We start from the raw sequence: 20,188 nt of genomic DNA on the forward strand, positions 1-20,188 counted from the left end.
ACCCCAAGGTCTCCCCAAAGGGATCCTGCCTTGCATCACTTTCTCCAGCTCATCCATCCATCAAGAATAGGTGTTTTGGGCGGCGCCGTGGCTCACTAGGCTAATCCTCTGCCTTGTGGCGCCGGCACACCGGGTTCTAGTCCCGGTCGGGGCGCCAGATTCTGTCCCGGTTGCCCCTCTTCCAGGCCAGCTCTCTGCTGTGGCCAGGGAGTGCAGTGGAAGATGGGCTGAGTACTTGGGCCCTGCACCCCATGGAAGACCAGGAGAAGCACCTGGCTCCTGCCATCAGATTAGCGCGATGTGCCGGCCGCAGCGCGCCGGCCGTGGCGGCCATTGGAGGGTGAATCAACGACAAAGGAAGACCTTTCTCACTGTCTCTCTCTCACTGTCCACTCTGCCTGTCAAAAAAAAAAAAAAAAAAAAAAAGAATAGGTGTTTCAGGGCTGGTGCTGTGGCGCAGCAGGTTAAAGCCCTGGCCTGCGGCGCTGGCATCCCTTATGGGCGCTAGTTGAAGTCCCAGCTGCTGCACTTCTGATCCGGCTCCTGCTATGGCCTGGGAAAGCACTAGAAGATGACCCAAGTGCTTGGGCCCCTGCACCCATGTAGAAGACCAAGAAGAAGCTCCTGGCTCCTGGCTTCAGATCAGCTCAGCTCTACCCATTGCAGCCACAATGTGTGTGGAAGACCACACACCCCCATCTCTACCTCTGTAACTCTGTCTTTCAAGTAAATAAATTAAATATTTTTAATTGTCATTTAAAAAAATAGGTGTTTTTTCGGGCAGGGGCTGTGAAGACTAACGTAAAAGGATGCTTGTCTTACCCACTTGCAGCTTTCCATCTGCAATGCACAAGGAAGGAAGATATGTCGATACAGAACTCTGAGAAGCCTGAAACGCTTCCTAAACATGCACGCATTCATTCAAAAAAGTCTGAGACACCTAACGCCACAGCTGAGAGTGATTCCATTGGGTGAGTGGTAGGACTGAGGTCGGGAGATGGCTGTAGAGGAGATTTTTCACTTCTGCTCAATAAGTTTCAGTACTGAGTCCTTAAAACACGTGCTCGAAAAAAAATTTTAAAGATGTAGTTATTTATTTGACAGGCAGAGAGCGATCTTCCATCTGCTAGTTCACCACCCAAATGGCTGTAACAGCGAGAGCTGCTCCAGGCCAAAGCCAGGAACCAGGAATTCCATCCGACTCTCCCACAAGAGTGGCAGAGGCCCGAATATCTAGGCCATTCTCCACTGCCTTCCCAGGTGTAGTAGCAGGGAAATGGAGCAGCTGGGACTTGAACCGGTGTCCATAGGGGATGCTAGCACAGCAGGCGGCGGCTTAATCTTCTGCACCACAGCACCTGCCCGGAAATTTTTTTTTTTTTTTTTTGACAGGCAGAGTGGACAGTGAGAGAGAGAGACAGAGAGAAAGGTCTTCCTTTGCTGTTGGTTCACCCTCCAATGGCCGCCACAGCCGGCGCGCCGCGGCCGGCGCACCGTGCTGATCCGATGGCAGGAGCCAGGAGCCAGGTGCTTTTCCTGGTCTCCCATGGGGTGCAGGGCCCAAGCACCTGGGCCATCCTCCACTGCACTCCCTGGCCACAGCAGAGAGCTGGCCTGGAAGAGGGGCAACCGGGACAGAATCCGGCACCCCAACCAGGACTAGAACCCGGTGTGCCGGCGCCGCAAGGCGGAGGATTAGCCTAGTGAGCCGTGGCGCCGGCCCTGTTTTTATAATTTTTAAAATCAATAAAGAAAAGGAGGTGCCATGGTTTAGAACAGCACAGTCCTACACTGGGTCAGTGAGGAAGGTGGCGGTGAGGCCGAGGCGGGCCCAGCCCGAGCAGGCAGCCGTGCAGAGCAAGGTCTCCTTCTGGCCCCCGGGTCCCAAACACCAGGGACACAGGCCCAGTCAGTCACTCGCTGAAGTGCAGCGCAGGGTAGCAGACAATCGCTTAAACTGAGACAGCAGCAAGGCAGGGCCTGTGCTCTGCTTCTGTCACCTCCTAGCTTGGGGTCTCGAGCAAGAAATCCAACTTCTGCATGTCCTCTTCTCATCTGTAAATGGGGAGACTGCTCCTGACCTTGTGGCTGGTGTGAGACTGTCCCTCGGTACCCACAGGGGACCTCTCTGGATCACTCACAATCCAATAAAGGTGGACATGAACACAGGGCATTTACAGTGTAAACACCAAACACATAATAATGGCTGCACTCTGTTGTATACAATATGTTGTATGCCACACAGCAAGAATGACGAGGGAAAGGTGTCCGTTCAATACAAGGTTGGGTGAATCCAGAGGCAAAACCCGGGACCTGCGGAGCCAAATGCACCTGCAAAAGGCCTGGCACGAAGCAACCCTCAGACAGGAGCTGCTGCCTGCTCATCCTAAGGCACACTCCAGAGTAGGGACATCATTGTCATCTCTTTTTTAAGTTGTTTTTTAAGATGTATTGATTTGTTTATTGGAAAGGCAGAGCAACAGAGAGAGGGAGAGAGAGAGAGAGAGAGGGCAGGGAGAGGGGGAGAGACAGATCTTCTACCTGTTAGCTTACTCCCCAAATGACCACAGCAGCCAGGGATGGTCCAGGCCAAAGCCAGGAGGAACCAGGAACTCTATCCAGATCTCCCTTGTGGCAGGCAGGGGCCCGCGTACCTGGGCCATTCTCCATTGCTTTGCCAAGTGCAACAGCAGGAAGCTGGACCACAGCAGAGCACCTGGGACTCAAACCCACGCTCAGACATGGAATGCCAGCTGTGCCACAATGCCGGCTCCTTTTTATAGTTTTCAATGATTTATTTTCATCTTATTTGAAATGCAGAGAGACAGACGAGCAATCTCCCAAACACTATTTCACACCCAAATGCCCACAACAGCCAGGGCTGGGCCAGGCCGAAGCCAGGAGCCCAGAATTCAATCCAGATCTACATGTGGTGCTCGAGCCATCATCTGCTGCTTTTCAGGCTGCAGGTTTGCAGGAAGCTGTGACTGGAGGCGGAGCCGGGATTGAACCAGGCCCTCTGAGGGTGTCTTAAATAGCATCATAACCTCTGCACCAAACGCACACCTGGAGATGATGATTCTTACATTTTAGTTCTTCTTTGTCCTCTCCCTTCTAACTCTCCACCTGTTTGATTTAACTATGCAAAGCTCAGGCTGCAAACTCACGCAAAAAAAAAAGTCCATCTTCAAAGCAATCTCACGGAGTCTTATTTTTCCTTACCATCGGGTGATGCTTCCCAATGGCCTACGAATGGAGCACCCAAGCATTACAAACTTCGGCCTCTGTAGTCTAAAATTACTGGATGACTTGTGTTTACTGAGGACTCAAGTTCACTGTTGACGTTGACATTGACGTTGGTATGCGCAACGGCCTAGGCAGCACTGCGCAGCCCCTCTTGTGTCCTTGTGTCCCTGTGTCCCTGCACATGCAAGCTGCCAGCACTTTCAGTTCTCAGGGAAGACTGTCAGTGACCAGGGCATCACCTGGGTTATTCTGAGTTGGTCTTGCATTGCCGCTCTTGCATTAAGGAATGTCGATCCTTTTTACCTAACTTTTGCCATATTAATGTTTTGATTCCTCTCCAAGTCTTTGTCATTGCTAATTTCTTTTTCCTCTTGATGTGGGAATAGATATGATAGGTCTTTTGCCCTGCTCAAGTTGATTAAAATAATAAAAAAAGTTTGAGGGGCTGGTGTCATGGCATCGTGGGGTAAGCCACTGCTTACGCCAACAGCATGATCAGAGTGCCAGCTGGGTTCCAGCTGCTGTTTCTGATCCAGCTCCTTGTTAATGAGCCTGGAAAAGCAGCAGATGATGGTTCAAGGGTGGAGCTCCTGGCTCCTGGCTTTAACCTGGCTCAGACCTGGTTGCTGGGGTCACTGGGGAGTGAACCAGTGGATGGAGGATCTCTCTGTTTCTCTCTGCCTTTTGAATAAATATATTTTTCTAAAGTTTGCCAAGTGGTAAACAGGTGTTGGTGACAGTCCCTCACAAATCAAGTAAAAATAGCTTTGTACCTATCACTTGTTTAAAAAGATTTATTCAGTTAGTTGTAAGGCAGAGTTGGAGGGGAGCAGAAAGAGAGAGAGAGAGAGAGAGAGATCTTCCATTTGCTGGTTCACTTTCCAAATGGCCACAATGGCCGAAGCTGGGAAGGTATGAAGCCAGGAGCCAGGAGCTTCTTCCAGGTCTCCTACGTGAGTACAGGAGCCCTTGGATTTGAACCATCTTCTGCTGCTTTCCCAGGCCACAGCAGGGAGCTGGTCTGGAAGTAGAGCAGCCAGGACATGAACTGGGGCCCATATGGGATGCCAGCACTGCAGGTGGTAGCTTAGCCTGCTACGCCACAGTGCCTACCCCTGCATCTGTCTCATGTTGCCATCATCCTTCGGTCTCTTGGGTACAAGGTTGAGAAACCCAGAAAAAGATATCAGAGTTCGCCTTCAAGAAGGTTTTTTGAAAGATTTATTTATTTATTTAAAAGGCAGAGAACAAGACATCTATCTGCTGGTTCATTCCCTGAAATGGCCAGGAGCCAGAAACTTGATCCAGGCCTCCCACTTGGGTGGCAAGGACCCAAGTACTTACACCATCATCCACTGTTTTCCAGGCGCATTGGCAGGAAGCTGGATGAGAAGCAGAGTAGCCACAAGACCCACCCTAGCACTCAAGAGTTTCTAAGGGAGAAGCAGCTAAAGTTCCAAGACTCACCAGGGATTGCTATTGAAGGTAAATGGAGCCTCCCAAAGCAGAAGTGCATGAAACAAAGTGAACCATAGAAAAAGCAGGCCTAGGAAGGCTTGGTGTATCAAATTGATCCTGGGTATATTTCAATGCCAACAAGCTATGATGTACCCTTGCAACAATTGTTTGTCTCTACTAGGAGTAGAACAAGAACAAAAAGACTAAAAGAAGATGATTTCTTTCAATAGGAACATATCTGGGGTCGACGATGTGACACAGCAGGTTAAGCTGCCAGCATCCCATTTGAGCACCAGTTTGAGCACCAGTTTGAACCCCAGCTGCTCTACTTCTGATCCAGCTCCTTACTAATTCACCTGGGATAGCAGTGGAAGATGGCCCAGGTGCTTGGGCCCACGTGGGAAACTTGAATAAAGCTCCTGGCTCCTGGTTTCAGCCTGGCCCAGCTGTAGCCCTTGTGGCCATCTAGGGAGTGAATCAGTGGATGGAAAAAAATCTCTCTTTCTGTAACTCTGTCTTTCAAATAAATAACTAAATAAATCTACCTTTAAATTAAAAAAAAAAAAAAAGAACAGTTCTGAGCAACCTAAATTCCACCCTTGGGACCGTGGTAGAGGGAGCAGTGGGATCTCCTCCTCTGAACCTTTACATTAGAGGCGCAGTGGGGAGGGGGCGCTTCCTCAACCCCTTTTCAAACATCACAAAGAACAGAAAGACAAAGGAGCTCGCAGAGTGATGGAGACAACAAAGTGTGGCCACCTAGGATCGGGCCGATCTGAACAGCAAAATGAATAAGGAAAGTATTGGATTACAGTGCACAGAACAAAATTCATTCACAAGTTCATGCTTATCTAATTGAATAAATCAGTGGGACAGAAAGGACAGCTCTTCCTTACAACAGCACCGAATTAACAGTGGAACAGGAAAGAGAAACAGAAAGTCGCTATTGGACAAACATCACTGTAAAACTGTTGCATTTGAGATCTATGGACAAGCGTTCAAATCCATGGGCGAAAAGTTTGAGGAGAAACAGAATTTATGACATCTCAGAGTGTCTCCCCACAAGGTATTTACTAACGTCAGAGGGAAAGGTGGTGACTAACAGAGAAGCCAAGCAGGAGCCACCTCACGACCAATGTCAACATCACCACGAGAAGACGTGTCCAGCCCATGTCGTGAGCCACATGATAGTACGTGCTGAGAGGGACACAACATTTCTGGGGCATTCTTGCCCAAAATAGGTTCAATCATGAGAAAGCATAAACCCAAAATGAGCAGCATTCAAAGGAGTCCAAGTCTTAGAGGACAGGGAAGGAATAAGGAATTGTTTTAGGCTGCAGGAGAGTAAGGAAAAGTAACAGCCAAAAGCAAGGATCCTGGAGAGGATCATGGGACTAGAAAAGGACATTAACATGCAAACTGGTGAAATCTGAATAAAGTCTTCAATATTATTCCCTTTTTTTTAAAGATTGTGTTTATTTATTTGAGAGGTAGAGTTACAGACAGTGAGAGACAGAGAGGAAGGTCTTCCATCCGCTGGTTCACTCCCCACATGGCTGCAATGGCTGGAGCTGGGCTGATCTGAAGCCAGGAGCCAGGAGCTTCTTCCAGGTCTCCCACACGGGTGCAGGGGCTCAAACATTTGGGCCATCTTCTACTGCTATCCCAGGCCATAGCAGAGAGATGGATGGGAAGAGGAGCAGCCAGGACTAGAACTGGCACCCATATGGGATGCTGGTGCCACAGGCAGAGGCTTAACCTACTGCACCACAGTGCCAGCCCTCAGTACTATTCTACCAATGTTCATTTCTTGATTCTGATGATGGACTATGGTTATGTAAGATGTTAAGATTCGGGGAAGCTGGCTGAAAGATATGTGGGAACTCTGCATTGCTTTTGCAACTTTTCTGTAAGTCCAGTTAGTTTAAGATGCAAAGTTTTGCACTTTGGAAAGAATATGGTTTACTCCCTGACCACTGGGAACCTGACCCTGCTGGGAGAAGTTCCGGGATATTAGACATAGAACCCAAAGGTGGGGCTGCATACTCTGACAGGTTTTCCTCTGGGTTTGATTCCAGATAAGATAATTAACCTGAATTCCATAATTCCAAAGCCTTAAAGAAACAAGACTTATGACAGAGATTGTCAGCGTGCTAGGTGTTGTGCTGGCACCATCTCATTTTATCCTCAGAACAAATCCTTAACACGGGATCACCACTGTGACCACCTGAGAGAGAGAGAGAGAGAGAGGGCGAAGTGACTCATTCAAGATCACATACGGGTGAGCAGTAAAGGGCTGGAGTCTGAACTCCGGTCTGTAGGATTCCAAAGTCCCTTACGCATAACTGCCAGGCGATCCTTTAGTCCTAGGAGGAGGAGAAAAGACCAGGACAAGCCTGAACAACGGCAGGTCTGGTGCTGTGCCTAGTGTGGCTGCTGCAGGGCCATGAGACGAAACACAGCTTGCTCAGGAAGGAGGCGAGTGACCAACGAAAAGGACAAGAAAAACGTTGCTTTCGCCGAAAAGTCCATCTGACTTGGAAGGATTGTTTAAAAATCTAGCGAGCAGGCTCTCTCCTGCCCCAGCAGGGGTCTCCTGCAATCCTCTCCCGCTGCCCCCCCCCCCCCCCCGCACAGCGGGGAACCACCTTACCTCTTTAACTCCAGAGAACTGTGATTTTCCAATTGCATCTGTTTCTTCTGATCACTGCTTCCCTGATTTCTGGGCACGGTAAGAGTTTGCGCCATTTATGTAACTAGTTCCCAGCAGGAAGCTCATGGCTGATTAGCAGTTGGCGAGCAGGGATCCTGAGCAAGGGACAAATTCCTCCCATAGCTCCTACCCTGATGCTCCTGAGCTGTGGCGAGGGATTAGGGCAGAGAAGCAACATTTTAAAAGAGCAGTTTCAACCACTGGGCCCCCTTTTACCCAGACATTTTTAAAGGAGCATGTTTATGAAGAACAAGAAGGTATGTTGACGCCCTGGTGACGTGGGTGAGTGACGGAGAACGCCACAGTCTCAGCCCTCCCTGCTCCTGACTACACGGCTCTCCTCTGACCTGGTGTCCCCAACGAGAAAAAGCAGACAGGCACCTGCTAATGCGCCTGAGAGGGCACAGAGGATGGCCCAGGTGCTTGGGCTCCTGCACCCATGTGGGAGACCCGGAAGAAGCTCCCAGCTTGGCCCAGCCCTGGCTGTTGGAGCCATTTGGGGAGTGAACCAGCACATGGAAGACCTCCCTCTCTCCGTCACTCCTCGTCTCTCTGTAACTCTGCCTCTCAAATAAATGAAATATATCTTAAAAAAAAAACTGTGATTAATCAAGTTGAGTTTATTACTCTTTTTTTAAAATTTTCATATATACAGGTTTTTTAAAAGATTTATTTATTTATTAGAAAGGCAGAGTTACAGAGAGGCAGAGAGAGAGAGAGAGAGGTCTTCCATCCGCTGGTTCATTCCCCAGATGGCTTCAATGGCCAGAGCTGCACCAATCCAAAGCCAGGAGCCAGGGGCTTCTTCAGGGTCTCCCATGTGGGTAAAAGGACCAAAGGATTTGGGCCATCTTCTACCGCTTTCCCAGACCTTAGCAGAGAGCTGGATTGGAAGTGGAGCAACCAGGACTCAAACCAGTGCCTTCATGGGATGCCGGCACTGCAGGCGGTGGCTTTACCCATTATGCCACAGCACCGGCCTGTGGGTTTATTACTCTTGAGACAGGCAGCTGGAGGAAGGGGTATTGGTAAGGATTTATTACAGGACAGACTTGTGACAGGGAGGGTACAGGAAGCAGGGCTCTGCTTGGGACTGGATGTTGCTAGCCAGCAGGGTTAACTTTGTGATCGATGTCCCCCAGATCTCACCCAGAAGGCAGGAAGACTGAGGGAAGATCTTGTTTGCTCAAATCTGATCAGAGTGGTCCCATGTGTGCATGGATCTATTATGACCCCACGAGGCCCGGTCTGATGGCGGTGGACGGAATTGAGTAGGTAGAACAGAATGCCAGGCCCAGCTGGGACAGCCCCACAGGGTCAGTCCAGTCTCTGGCTGACAGGGGCTTCTTTCCTCCTACTCAGAACTGAGGGGAGCAAGATGGTGACTCCAGGGTGACTTGCAAGTGACCCTTTCTCCCAAGGCCTGAGCTGCGGGTTGTCATTTCCTCTTCCCCACTTCCTCTTCCTCTTTCAGATGAAGCCCAATCCCAGGTTCCCTTGCTCTTGTGTTTTATCCCTATCCTTCCATTAAAAACATATTTTTTTCTAGCATCAATTGCACCGTTGAACCATTTTCCTCTCAATTCTTCCATCAGATCAAAACTTGACATTGTCTGAACCAGAAACCATAAAGCAGGGGCAGGCATTTGGTACAGTGGATAACGCACCAAAGATGCCAAAGATGCCCACGTCCCATAGCAGAGTCTCTGGGTTTGAGTCCCAGCTCTGCTTTCAATTCCAGCTTCCAGCTTCCAGCAAATGCACACCTGGGAGGCAGCAAGTGATGGCTCAAGATGGACTTCCTGGCTCCTGGCTTGGAAAGCCTGGCCCAGTTGTACTGTTACAGGCATATAGGGAGGAGGATGGGTGAACCAGCAGATTGAAGATCTCTCTCTCTCTCTCTCTCTCTGATTCTCTGCCTTTCAAATTTCTTTTCTTAAAGAACTCTATACTAGGGCTAATGGCCACACCCACCCCTCCGGATTGACTTCCCTCCTAGTTTCAACCTCTTCTTCCTCCAAACTCCTTCTCTCCAGGCCCCCCAAGGATGTCCTCCTGGTTCCCATCTCTCTGGCATACCCTTCTTCATTCATTTTTCCAAAGCCTTGTCTGTTCTCTGCTAAAATCCCATGCGTTCCTGGAAGTTATCACTTGCTGAGCCACCTGAGTGGGCAGTTAGTCTCTCTTGTGTTTCTTGTGTTGTTCTCCAACTGGCTTCTTGCTTTTTCTTTTCTTCTTCTTCTTTTTTTTTTTTTTTTTTTTGGTAAGACTTATTTATTTAGCAACCAGCGCTGTGGCCTAGCAGATAAAGCCACCACATGTGGCACTGGTATCCCATCTTGTCGCTCCCCCTCTTCGTGGAGGAATGACACTAAACCCTGCCTAGGCTTCATATCCGAGTCACGGCACCATTATGTCGCTCCCCGTCTTCGTGGAGGAACGACACAGGACCCTGTGCTGTTCTTTTGTCTGCTCGGCCCTCCCCGGGTTTGCTGCTGGTTCTTCCCGGGTTGGCTACCGTCCCTTCCACCTCCGTGGAAGGGCGGTTCCCCCTGCCACCTTCCCCACTTCCGCGGGGGAGCGGCACACCGCCGGCTGGCTCTCTCGGGGGCTGCACAGGTGTTCCTTCAGATAGATGTTCCTGGTGCATGTTGTCTCTCTCCTCCTTTATAGTCCTCTTCCGCCAATCCCAACTCTGCTGCCCACACGCCGAGTACGCTGCTCTCCTCCAATCAGGAGCAGCTCCTGCTGTTTATTGGTTGAACTGGAGGCAGCTGTGTAGAAGCTATTTCCTCCTCTCCCAGCGCCATATTGTGGGAGAGCAGATGCATAGAATAAGTCTTAATTCCAGTAACTTAGTCTAGTCCGAGTTGCTCCCAGTTGCTCCCCACACCATCTGGGTGCCAGTTTAAGACCAGGCTGCTCCACTTCTGATCCAGCTCTCTGCTATGGCCTAGGAAAGCTGTAGAAGATGGCCCAAGTGCTTGGGCCCCTGCACCCACATGGGAGACCTGGAAGAAGATCCTGGCTCCTGGTTTCGGGTTGGCCCAACTCTGGCCATTGCGGCCATCTGGGGAGTAAACACACACATGGAAGACAGCAGCTTTACCCACTACACCACAACACCAGGCCCTAATTAATTTCAGTGCAGGAGCTTGTGAATTCCTTCAAAGGGTAAAATATCTGTTTCCTCTATTCCTAAGGGATCCAGTGGTACCAAAAACATCGTAGGTGCTTATCCTCTTTTGCTGACTGATGGGGCAAGGCTCCCAACCTCAGCTTAGCATACACATGGGATTCACTAGGGAAGGGGGTGTGGAATATAGGACATGCTCAGTGGTGTTGTTCAAGATGAATTAATGCTGTCGAAATCTGCAATGCCTTCATCCCAGGGGGGATGCTATGAGGGGTGTGGCCTGCCTGGGAAACCCAGTGAATGCAATCCTCACTAGACGGTGAGTCCCCTGCTGGCACTGGGTCGGAATCACCCAGAGCAGTGTATGAATTTATATAGAGCTCGCTAGCTATCCACATTGCACAGGAATTTAAGTGCAATCAAGGCCCCCACCTAACAGATTTCGATCCCATATTTCTGGGGTGAGGTCCAAATACCCATTACTTAAAAATTTTTTAAATGTATTTGAAAGGGGCCGGCGCCGCAGCTCACTAGGCTAATCCTCCGCCTTGCGGCGCTGGCACCCCGGGTTCTAGTCCCGGTCGGGGCGCCGGATTCTGTCCCGGTTGCCCCTCTTCCAGGCCAGCTCTCTGCTGTGGCCAGGGAGTGCAGTGGAGGATGGCCCAAGTGCTTGGGCCCTGCACCCCATGGGAGACCAGGATAAGTACCTGGCTCCTGCCATCAGATCAGCGCAGTGCGCCGGCTGCAGCGCACCGGCCGTGGCAGCCATTGGAGGGTGAACCAACGGCAAAGGAAGACCTTTCTCTCTGTCTCTCTCTCTCACTGTCCACTCTGCCTGTCAAAAAAAAAATTATATATTTGAAAGGCAGAGAGACCAACAGAGATCTCTCATCATCTACTCCCCAAATCCCCACAACAGCCTCGACTGGGCCAGGCCAAGGCTAAGAGCCAGAAACTCAATCCAGGTCTCCCATGCGGATGGCAGGGAGCAATTCTGAGCCTCACCTGCTGCCTCTGTGTATTAGCAGGAAGCTGGAAGCGGAAGCGGGGCAGGGATTCAAACCTGGGCGCTGGGACATGGAATGCAGGGGTCTCCGGGGGAATCTTAAAACCGCTGCAACACATGCCGGCCCCTGCACGCACTCAATCCCGCTGCACAGCTACAGGGTTGAGGCCGTCTGAGGAAGGCCGGCCTCTGAACTCCGTCCCAGAAGCTCTGAGTCTTAGACCATTTCCAAGCGGGAAGACGGCACACCCCAGACCACGTAATCCCCGGCAGTTGAAGAGCTTTGATCCTGCCCAGAGCCCAGGGCTTCTGCATCTTAGCCGCCCACTGAGGTCACCCGGGAAACGAGGAAGCCATGAGAGGCCCGGCCCCTGTGTGGCGGGGCGGTCACAGGAATTTAAACCCGCTCCCCAGGTGTCTCCAAGAGGGCAGCTCCATTTGCAAACTCCGGCGGCCTCTCCCCTCTAATTTCTCCTTCTAGCGTCAGGAGAGAGGTACTACACTGGATCTGAAACACTGTCCAAAGCCACCCTCAGCTGTCTCTCCTCCAAGATAAATAACCCAAATCCTTTCATCCTGCCTGAGTTCTGACTCTCTCCCCACCGCTGTTTACACTGCTTTCCTCTGGAGGCTCTCCAGACTCACAGCTTCCATGACATCCTCAGGGCTCCCTGGCGCTGCGTTCCTGTCCACCGCCCACCGGCCGTGCTTGCTTGGACGGAGGTTCCGCATTGCCATCCGAGTTCGTGGCTCCCACCCGTGCAGACACTCAGCGATGGAGAGAGCTCTGCCTCCCCCACTAGGGGCCTGCGAGGGCCAAGCCTGAAAGGACCCAGAAGACAGACAGTTCTGCAGCATGGCCCATGGAGAGCGGAAACGTTACTCGAAAGAAAGGGCTTAAGTGCAGGATGAGATGAGAGCAAATTTCAGCGTGATTGAAATGACAGACGGCACGACAGGGAAGCCACCGCGCAGGACGCCGGCATCCCACATCAGTGTCCTGAGGCCCAAGCCTGGCTCTACTCCGGATCCAGCTTTCTACAAATGCACACCCCAGGGGGCAACAGCGATGGCTTCGGGGCTCCTCCCTCCCCTGCGCCTGGTTTTGAAGTCTTGATTCTGCAGTATTTTTCATAAAGAGGACTCCCTGCAATTGCCTAAGCTTCAAGGCATACAAAACCTCGATCCGCTTCTGTACTCGGCTCCCGAGTTAACATAAACACTACCATCTTCTTTGGTAATTTCAGAGTGAGGGTATTCAGCAAACATAAATTTAAGACCGATCTGGCTGGCTGTCAGCTCTAGAAAACCTATGGTGGTTTTTTTGTTTGTTTGGTTGGTTTTTTTTTAAGATTTATTTATTTAAAAGAGTTAGAGGCTGGCGCCACGGCTCACTAGGCTAATCCTCCGCCTGCGGCGCCGGCACACCGGATTCTAGTCCTGGTTGGGGTGCCGGATTCTGTCCCGGTCACTCCTCTTCCAGTCCAGCTGTCTGCTGTGGCCAGGGAGTGCAGTGGAGGATGGCCCAAGTGCTTGGGCCCTGCACTCACATGGGCGACCAGGAGAAGCACCTGGCTCCTGGCTTCGGATCAGCGACAAACCGGTCGTAGCAGCCACCTGGGGGGTGAACCAACAGAAAAAGAAAGACCTTTCTCTTTGTCTCTTTCTCTAACTCTGCCTGTCAAAAAAAAAAAAAAAAAAGAAAGAGAGAGTTAGAGAGATAGAGCCAGAGAGAGAGAGAGATTCTTCCATTCACTGGTTCACTCCCCAAATGACCACAACAGCCAGAGCTGAGCTGATCTGAAGCCAGGAGCTTCCTCTGGGTCTCCCACATGGGTGCAGGGGCCCAAGCACTTGGGCCACCTTCCACTGCTTTCCCAGGCCATAGCAGAGAGCTGGATTGGAAGTGGAGCAGCCGGGACATGAACCAGCACCTATATGGAATGTCAGTGCTGCAGGCTGGGGCTTTAACCCGTTGTGGCACAGTGCCGGCCCCAGGTACTTTAAAAAAAAAAAGCAACAATACAGGGGCCAGTGTTGTGGCTCAGGTAAGCCACTGCCTGTGATGCTGTCATCTCATATGAGCAGGGTGGAGTCCCAACTGCTTCATTTCTGATCCAGCTCCCTGCTAATGCACCTGGGAAAACAGTGAAAGATGACCCAGGTGCCTGGGTCCCTGCCACCCACGTGGACCATCTTCCCTAGCTTTCTTAGGTGCACTAGCAGGGATCTGGATCAGAAGTGAAGCAGCCAGGACTTGAACTGGTGCTCATATGGGATTCCAGCACCCCAGGTGGTGGCTTTACCTGCTATGCCACAGCACTGGCTCCCAAATAAAGCAGTTTTTGCTAACAACTCCAAAAGCATTTTTCCTTTTTTTTTTTTTTTTTTTGCAGAAGAAAAATAAAACATATAGAAGAACAAATTTGCAAACTTAACCATGCATAAAAATATAAAAACTCAAGGAGACCGCATTCCTTCATTCAGAATTTTAGTTTGAAAATTAAAATGAGGCTTTGCATTGATATGAAAAGGACCTGAAGTTGTTGAACCAGTAGGATCAAAGAACTCAGAACATATGAAAATAGACTTGATGAGAGTCAGAGTTCTCTGTTTTTCTGAAAAATGGAAAAGACAAATTCTCTCTCTCTCTCTCTCGCTCTCCCCTCTAAGATTTATTTATTTATTTGAAAGTCAGAGTTACACAGAGAAGGGAGAGTCAGAGAGAGAGAGAGAGAGGTCTTCCACCCAATGGTTCATTCTCCAGTTGGCTGCAACAGCCGGAGCTGCGCCAATCCGAAGCCAGGAGCCAGGTGCTTCTTCCAGGTCTCCCACATGGGTGCAGGAGCCAAAATGACCTTGGCCATCTTCTGCTGCTTTCCCAGGCCACAGCAGAGAGCTGGATCAGAAGTAGAGCAGCCAGGGCTCGAACTGGCGCTCATATGGGATGCCAGAGCTTCAGGCCAGGGTGTTAACCCGCTGCGTCAAAGCGTCAGCCCCTCTCTCTTTTTTAAAATTATTTATTTATTTGAAAGAGATACACAGAAAGAGGAATTGAGAGAGAGAATCTTTCATCCACTGGTTCACTCCCCAAATTGCCCCAATGGCTGAGTCTGGGCCAGGCCAGAGCCAGCAGCCAGGAGCTTCTTCGGGTCTCCCATGTGAATGCAGGAAGCCAAGCACTTGGGCCACCTTCTGCAGTTTTCTCAGGCACATTAGCAAGGAGCTGGACCAGAAGTGGAGCAGCCAGGTCTCAAACTGGCACCCATATGGGATGTTGGCATTGCAAGTGGTAGCTTAACCTACTGTGCCATAGCACCAGCTCCAAGACCTGTTCTCTGGAATACAGGAGATTGGCCAAAGAGCAGTTATAAATATTTCAATTTGTAGCCATGTTACAAAATTTTATCCCAGGTGAAAAAAAAAGCTTGTTTTTCATGAATATTAGAAAAACAAAGACATCACACTTTCTCTTTGCAACTGAACTTGAATAGAAAGAATAGAGAGAACAAAGTTTATGAATTCCTAGGAAGTTGGCATCTTTCCCCAGGCACCGCAGACTTCGTGGGATGCAGCGTATTCCTCCCCCGCCACCCCACCCACCCCCGGCTATGTGAGTGTGGCCTCACGCAATCCCTGTCTTCTGGAGTTCACACGCTTCCGGGATCTCCTCCTGCTGGGAGCAGCTCCTGTGACCTGCTTCCACCTCACAGAATACGGCCAAGATGCGTCCAAGATGCTTATGTTTACCTCCACCTTGCCAGGACACTCTCCTCCTCGCCGGCTTTGAGGAAGCAAGTGTCCATGTTGGGAAAGCTCAGGAAGCAAGGAAAGGGAAGCTGGCTCAGACTGGGGGTCAAGCGGAAGCAGAGGTGCTCAATCCCACCCCCCACAAGGATCAAGATGCTGCCCACAACTGCCTGTGCTTGGAAGTAGATGCTTGCCCAGCTAGCTTCATCTGGGTCTCCCATGGGGGTTCAGGGGCTCAAACACTTGGGCCAGCCTCTGCTGCTTTCCCAGGAGCATTAGCAGGGAGCCTCCTAAGATGTAGAGCAGCCAGGACTCGAACAGGCGCCCATATGGGATGCTGGCACTGCAGACAACGGCTTAACCCGCTATACCACAGCGCCGGACCCTTTATCTGGCTCCTTTCACACACATAATTATCTTGAGATTCATCCATGTATCATTTCCTCATGTCAGTAGTTGAACCCTTGTTATCCAGACTTCTTTTTTTTAAGATTTATGTTATTTATTTGAGAAGCAGAGCTACGGGGTGGAGGGGGTGACCCCAGCCTCAAACACCGCCCTGACGGCAGCCTTGTGAGACTTTGAAGTGGAGTAACCAGGGAAGGGGTACTGACTCTGGGGCCGAGAAACTGAGAGGGAATAAGTACGGGTTGTTTTAAACTACTAAATTTTTAGCAATGTTATACCGCAAATAGAAACCTACTGCCATGAGTATACGGAATGTACACACATATGTAAAGTTGTGCTTGGTGTTAGAGGCCTGGGGGTAACAAGATATATACATGTGCGGAAATGCAAGACGTGTACCCAAATACTCTGAAGAGTCAGTGAGTGTATTAAAAAAAACCTGAGAGAGATAGGGGCCGGTGTTGTGGCGTAGCGGGGTAAGCTGCCACCTGCAACGATGATCTATCATACAGGTCCTGGTTCGTGTCCCCGCTGCTCCACTTCCCATCCAGCTCTCTGTTTATGCACCTGGGAAAGCAGTGGAAGATGGTTCAAGTGCTTGGGCCCCTGCACCCACATGAGAGATCTGGATGAAGCTCCTGGCTTCAGCCTGACCCAGCCTTGGCTGTTGCGACCTGGAAGTTGGGCCATCTTCTACTGTTTTCCCAGGCCATAGCAGAGAGCTGGATCAAAGAGGAGCAGGCAGAACTAGAATCAGCACTCACTAAGCCACAGTGTTGCCCTGAGAGATCATTCTAAGGATGTCAGGAATACCAGGAATTATAAAACTGAAGAGGTCAAGTTTACATCATTAAACTTTGTTACTTCTAAAAAAGAAAAAAATAAATAAGGTTAGAGGACTAATAAGCTGGCCAAATTTTGCAACACAAAACAAAGGAAGAATGGCTCAATATAGAAAGGTCTTTAAAACCATTAAAATCCCATATAAGGGGCTGGCGCTGTGGCATAGCAGGTAAAGCCACTGCCTGCAGTGCCAGCATCCCATATGGGCGCCGGTTTGAGACCCGGCTGCTCCACTTCCAGTCCAGCTCTCTGCTATGGCCTGGGAAAGCAGTAGAAGATGGCCCAAGTGCTTGGGCCCCTGCACCCTGGTGGGAGACCTGGAGAAAGCTCCTGGCTCCGGGCTCCGGATCAGCATAGCTCTGGCCACTGCAGCCAATTGGAGGAGTGAACCAGCAGATGGAAGACTTGTCTGTCTGTCTGTCTCTCTCTCTCTCTGCCCCTTCTTCTCTCTCTGTGTAACTCTTTCAAATAAACATATCTCTTTTTTTTTTTTTTTTTTTTTTTGACAGGCAGAGTGGACAGTGAGAGAGAGAGAGAGACAGAGAGAAAGGTCTTCCTTTGCCGTTGGTTCACCCTCCAATGGCCGCCATGGCCAGCGCGCTGCGGCTGGCGTACCGCGCTGATCCGGTGGCAGGAGCCAGGTACTTCTGGTCTCCCATGGGGTGCAGGGCCCAAGCACTTGGGCCATCCTCCACTGCACTCCCTGGCCACAGCAGAGAGCTGGCCTGGAAGAGGGGCAACCGGGACAGAATCCGGTGCCCCGACCGGGACTAGAACCCGGTGTGCCGGCGCCGCAAGGCAGAGGATTAGCCTAGTGAGCCGCGGCGCCGGCCCAACATATCTTTAAAAACAAAACAATACAGCTTATATTTATGATGACATACAAATGTTCTCAAAATGAAGTGAAAGAAGCAAGAAAGCAAGCAGTCTGCGTAGAGAGGTAAACAGCTGGATAGATGTGCAGCCATGACTGGCGGGAAATAAATTCAGTTAAATCTTAACAGGGGTTACTTGAAGGTGGAAGATGATTTTTCATTTTTTGTCAGTTTAAAACAAACATACTTTCCAAAAACTGTTTTGGAAATATTCATTTGCCTATAAGCAAAAATCTATTATTTGGCAGGGAAGTTAATCAGAACCACTGAGGGCAATTTCTGGTGTCCACATTATCTCAGGCAGGCTGCTCCTCACACACCTCCCAGTGTCGTTTACCTACAGGGAAAGGCAGCCGACAGGTGTTTCTGAATAACTCGCAGAAAGCATGAGAGGCCATTTTGGATGATTCTAATATGTGTAAAGGAAAAATAACAAAATGGTCTACTATGTTCCATTACCAAATTGATGATCTTTGTCATACTAGTGGTGAAAGCACGCATGGGCATAGGTGGGCATAGTGGGCCTAAGTGTGAAAGTATGTGAAGCATCCTTCTTACACGCAGTTCTTAAATATCACCGAGATTCCTCACAACGCACTGTAGAACTGTGGTTCTCAGCCCTACTCACATGTAAAAAATCATCTGAGAGCTTGAAAACCATCCTGGTGTGGGGTCTCCAAAGGGCAAAGCTTTGGAGACAAAGAACAGGGAGAGTCTGTGAGCAGACGTCACAGCTTTTGCTTGTTTTTGTTTTGTTTAAGATTTACTTATGTATTATTTGAAAGACAGAAGATGACAGAGACAGAGAGAGAGAATGAGAGAACCTTTCTTCTATTGGTTCACTCCACAAACGGCCACAACAGCCCAGGCTGGGCCAGGCTGAAGCCAGAAGGCAGGAGCTCCAGCCAGGTCTCCCACGTGAGAGTCATCCTCTGCTGCTTCCCAGGCGCATTAGCAGGGAGTTGGATTGGAAGTGGAGCAGCCAGGGTTCACAAAGTGCTACAATGTGGGACATGTGCACCCCAAGCAGCAGCTCAATCTGCAACACCTACCCATAGTGTTTCTTTTAGGGGTCATGGAAACATTTCCAAGTTTGTATGATGTGGTGATGGCTGCACAAGTCTGTAAATGTACTAAGAAGCATTCATCAACGTTAAAATGAGTCAATTTAGTGGCAGGTAAATTATACCTCCTTAAAGCTCTTCCAAAAAAGACTGATGCGGCAGGTATCTGGCATGGTGGTAATGATGCTGCTTGAGATCCCCGATCGTGTATCAGAGGGCCTCGGTTCAAGTCCTGGCCGTTCCTGATTCTAGAGCGCTGTTAATGCGCACCCTTGGGAAGCAGCGGGTGGTGGCTGAAATACACGGGCCCCTGCCACCTACATGGGAGACCTGGACCCGGTTCCTGGCTCCTGGCTTCAGGCTGGCCCAGCCCCTGCTTTTGCAAGCATTTAAGGAGTGAATCAGTAAATGGGAGATCTCTGTTTCTGTGTCTCTGCCTTTCAAAATCAATAAACAAAACAATTTTTAAAAAATATTCATGGGGTCGGCACTGTGGCACAGTGGGTTAATGCCCTGGCCTGAAGCGCTGGCATCCCATATGGGTGTCGGTTCTAGTCCCAGCTGCTCCTCTTCGATCCAGCTCTCTGCTGTGGCCTGGGAGAGCAGAAGATGGCCCAAGTCCTTGAACCCCTGCACCCACGTGGGAGACCCAGAGGAAGCTCCTGGCTTTGGATCAGTGCAGCTCCAGCCATTGCAGTCATTGGGGAGTGAACCACCAGATGGAAGATCTCTCTCCTTCTCTCTGGCTCCATCTCTCTCTGCAGTTCTTTCAAATAAATAAAATAGATTTTTTTAAAAAATGCTGATGCTTGAGCTCCACCCTGGGACACTTGCGGTTCGAGCAGTCTGGAGCAGCAGTGGCAGCATGTTTTATGAAAGCTCTCCAGGCAGGTCTACTGTGCCACCAGGGCTCAGAACCACCGAAGCCATTACCAGAAACCATGCTGCAGAATGACTTCCATGCCACCAAGGCCAGGCGAACACAGGCAACATCGCTGGTTTCCACTGCACACCAACTGCACAGACGCAGCGCTGATCATGCTCACTGCAAACTGTCTCCCACTGGGGTGATCTTACAGAGTTCCACCATGCAGAACTGTAGCTTGAAAACTAAAACCAACTCTGATATGTTTAAGATGGGCATGCAGTAAGGTGGAATTTGCTCAGATAAATCCAATGAGGAAGGCAAAGGGATCCAAAGTCATGACACACTAGAATTAGTGACATTAAACCAGACAGGCAGAGGATGAGGACTGGGCAGGTAGAGACGGTGACTACGATCAAACTGTTGAAAGGCTGCCAGAGAGGCACTTGAACGAGTTTCTCGTCCCTTTACCATACTCCTGTCCTAGGCGCCGTATTAGGTCTTGGGGATAGAAACGTAAGGACTGCATCTACTGAGTGAGTCTCAAACGCCCGTGTGCATCCCAGCTCCCCAGGGGCGTTGGCCTCAGCCACAGACTTTCTGATTCCAGGTGCCTGGGGTGGGGCCTGGGAATGTGCATGTCTAAAAGTTTCCAGGTGGCGCTGATGCTACCGATCCAGAGGCCACGCTTGAGGGCATGGCCGTCCACACATGGAGAACAACAAACAGGCAAGAACGTGAGCATGGAGGAACCAAGGCATGAAACGGCTCTCATCCACAGTTATCTATTGAATATTCTAGTTGCTGGGTACAGAGAGACAGAG

General features: G+C 50.2%; 1 protein-coding gene across 2 annotated transcripts in view; it reads right to left on the bottom strand.

Annotated features, from left to right (window-relative positions):
* SLC6A13 (solute carrier family 6 member 13) overlaps positions 1-7,592 on the bottom strand; it is a 44,482-nt gene extending 36,890 nt beyond the window's left edge. The window contains exon 1 of one of the 2 annotated variants that reach the window (XM_051850103.2): positions 7,358-7,592. The gene's annotated coding sequence lies outside the window, so the exon portion shown is untranslated. The remainder of the gene's footprint in view (positions 1-7,357) is intronic. The other variant, XM_051850100.2, reaches the window with a different exon arrangement.
* Between the last annotated feature and the right edge of the window lie 12,596 nt (positions 7,593-20,188).

This window comes from Oryctolagus cuniculus, chromosome 9 (assembly GCF_964237555.1).
Source record: "Oryctolagus cuniculus chromosome 9, mOryCun1.1, whole genome shotgun sequence".
Lineage (NCBI taxonomy): Eukaryota > Metazoa > Chordata > Mammalia > Lagomorpha > Leporidae > Oryctolagus > Oryctolagus cuniculus.